This window comes from Triticum dicoccoides, chromosome 5B (assembly GCF_002162155.2).
Source record: "Triticum dicoccoides isolate Atlit2015 ecotype Zavitan chromosome 5B, WEW_v2.0, whole genome shotgun sequence".
Classification (NCBI taxonomy): Eukaryota; Viridiplantae; Streptophyta; class Magnoliopsida; order Poales; family Poaceae; genus Triticum; species Triticum dicoccoides.
Genome location: NC_041389.1, coordinates 80,104,528 through 80,108,268, shown reverse-complemented (window position 1 = coordinate 80,108,268; position 3,741 = coordinate 80,104,528).

The following is a 3,741-nucleotide window of genomic DNA, read 5'->3' as shown; positions in this document are numbered from 1 at the left end:
GTATCATGGGATTTATATAAATTCATCCACGTCCTCAACATGCCTCAAAACAACTTGAATTTATCATTTGATTGTTTTGGAAAATTATAGCATAACATTGATCTGAATGTCTGAAGTCATTGGTACGCGACACCAACAGGCTTGGTGGAAGACGACCCGTGGTGACGAACTTGAGCAGTTGCACGTAGTGCTTCCCCGAAACATAATTCATCCTCTCCTGATGCAGGATCATAAGGACAAGAGGTACCAGATACATGCACTCCTACTCGCCAATGCATGTTGGCATTTGGGATGGAGTAGTCTACGATGACGACACAAATAGTGAGAAGAGGCAAACCCTAGCTTGTTTTAGTGTATTTTTGGCTGTGGCTGGTAAGTCGTTATATATAGACCCACGCGGTATCGTGTAGCGATTATGATCTCAAATAGACTTAGTTTTGTAGCTGTAAACTTACCGGACAAGAAAACAACCAACTTGTTTACCAAGAAACCAAAAAAGTAAAGCGACAAAAAGAAACTACGTACATGCAAGGTTACAAACCGATTTTTTCACATGCCCACGCCCTTCACCCCGGCGAGACCAGGCGAGATGATCAACCGCATGCGGTGTTCTCTATCTCTCTCCTCATACTCATCACTTAGTGTCGTGGGGAGACTATATTTAAGTTGGTCTCATGTCTCCTTCACTTTTGGGGTGAGACTGAAGATTGCAGCTTCACTTGCCATTTATACATGGGCCTTTGAGATTTACATTAGAAATTTTAGAAAATCTTCATGGCCAACCCATTTATTCTAACACGCTACACCCTGTTTTTTTTCATTGTTTGTGTTTATGGACGATATTCCTATTGGGTGATGGTTATAGTGGTTCTTTATGTATTCATACGCAGAGACCGAGAAGGATGGGCCGGTAAGACTAACAAAACCTTTTGTAGTGAAAACTAAATGTTAAACTCCAGCGTTCTTCATTCTACATTTATTTATTTATTTATTTATTTTTGCAACCTGAAGGGGCTTTGAATATTTGCTTTTCATCCGTCTGATGATTCCTTTGGTACCGAGATTCTTGCATGACCTTTCTGTCATATCATCCACGTATCCTGGGTCCATTATTGGTTAAATTTGAAGTTGAGTTCACAAGATGCCAACGAAGGCTGCATCCAATGGCCTTGACACATATATTTTTATTACAACGGCTTGTGATACATATATTTATACAATATATTTTAGAAAAGCAAAAGAAAGCTGAGAGTGACTATTGCTCAATCGACCAGGAGCTAGTAAATCCATCAAATCCATGATTAGAAATTTAGAACATAGTTAGAAGAGTAAGACTTGCTGGTTGACCTACATATAACCCTTCCTATTAAGTCCCTCTTATTGAAAATGAAGGTATAAAGATGTTGTGGACTAATTGCACAATAGTTCAAGTTGTGTTAGTAGTATTGGCTACATAAGAAAATGATTCTTCTGTAGTGTGAGGCCCAACCTTACACACTCTAGTGTCATTAAAAATGGTTATAGTTGGGCATCTTCTAAGAAAATATGAAAGAAATGTAGGGTCGATGCAAACTACTACTACTCCACGTCTAGCTAAATAGTACTATCACATGTGTATGTAAATAGATGGCTTTCCAGAAAATGTGTAGTTAAAGTTTTAAAACTTTGACACAAAAGTATTTTCATCCGTAAAATAATGCAACATTATTAGTTTTGTCATTAAACATGTTTTCAAACGCCTACAAATTAATGATCAAAGATGCATATTGAAGACTATATCAATGCATAAATGTCAGCTGTCGACAAACCGAGGGAGTAGAATTCTTTATATATGTTGTTTTGTTCAAATTATAGCAAGTCCAGTTTATCCTTATTTTTTTGACGTTTGATTATACTAATCCCATAGATACTACAAGAGACAATTCCAATATAACAATCAATCAATGATTGCTAGTTACCCAATAGATAACCATGGTAAGTTCCTCTTCAAATTATGTCCTTTTCACAAGAAAATGCTTTTCCTGTAGTGTGAGCCCCAACCCTATACACCCTAGTGTTACTAAAAAAGATTGTAGATTTGGAGGCATATCTTCCAAGAAAATACTGCTACTACGAAAGATATGCGTAGTCGATGCAAACTGCTCTACATCTAGCTAAATAGTACTACGGGTTCAATATGACCCATGTACCACGAACCACCTGCACACATGATTATTCCATTTTTTCAACCAGTTCGATTTGGATTAGTGTCGTACAAGAAGGATGCGATCTCTCGTATGCATATCCATTTTGTTGTAAATAGATGGCTTTCTTGAAATTGTGTAGTAAAATTTTGTTTGAAATTCTCAAAAAAAATTGTTTGGAAGCTTTGCTCTCAAATGCTTTGTGAGTGTCCATTACTATTTACTACTCTCTCTGTTTCATAATATAAAAGTGTTTTTGACATAGACTAGACTAGACGGAGGGAGTATGATGGAGTAGCAAAGATGCCATCAGCCCATAAGCACTCACACTAATGCCTCCTTTTTGTTTCTCATCATATCATGGATACAATCCAAGAAACTAAAAAATACACCCTCCAAAAATATAAAAAACACACACCCAAGTTGACCATACCAGGAGGGCCCACACCCCCCTCCCTACCCCCCACCCTCTCTCTCATCAGTCATCACATTTTCTTCTTCACTGCCATCGCCTTCCCAGTTCACACCCCTCTCCCTCTCTCTCTCTCTCTAGCCCTGTTCTCTTTCTCTCTCCTCGGGGAGGCTTCTCCCCTAGCTCTCCTCCTCCTCCTCCTCCCTTTACCTTTGGGCTATATAAGCTTTGGGGGATTGGAAAGCGGCAGCGAGCGGGCGGGCGGGGCTCTCGCCGAGTTTGAAGTTGAACCCACCCCAAGCCAAAACCCCATCTTTCTCTCTCCTCCTCCCCGCCGCCGCCCCTTCAAATCGCAGCCGCTCCCCCCCGCCTCCGTCCCCGATCAAATGCGGCGAGATCTGCGCGCGTGACCCCGTAAGTCCACCGCGCCCTGCCCCCTCCCGTCCGGCGCCCTCTCCGCCGGCCGCGGCGGGGTTCTTGGAGCCGGCATTTCAGCCTCTGAGCTCGGATTAGATTGGATTGTTCTTCCGTTTTTCCCCTCTGCTCTTTTCTGTGTGCAGCTGGGCTGTGTTCTTGGTTCCTTGGGGTGGATCGAGAGCCGCGCTGTGCGCCGCCATTTCGCATCCATTTTTGATGCGCTCATGGAGTTGGCATTTGGGATTCGTTCGTTGATTTTAAAAGGAAAAACAAATCATTGGGGTGGCTTTGATTCGGAGTTGGTGGAGCTTGGACCCGGGGCTGATTATTTTTCTCCCCCCGCGTCTTGAATTCTGATTTGCTCCTTGAGTTCCGATTTGACATTTCGGCCCAGAGCTCCACCGTTTCCTCTTTCTTTTCTTTTTTCAGAACAGTTTAGTGGGGCTGTCGGCAGGTTTTGTCACCGGGTGCTTTGCTTTTGCATCCGTAATTACGGATCACTTGTCTTTTCTTATGTTTTCATGTGAGCTCACGCTTTTGGTCTTCTCCTTCCCCCTAACCCCAAGATATATCTCTTGGAGTATTGGCAACTTTGCCATCCATTTTGATTTGTTTTCTCTGGACAATACTACCTTTTTTCCACTCTGAGCATATTTTTTTTGTGTGTGGAGTTGTTTGGTACTTCAATGCACTTATTCTTCACCATTGCTTGACAGAAGTACTGATTTG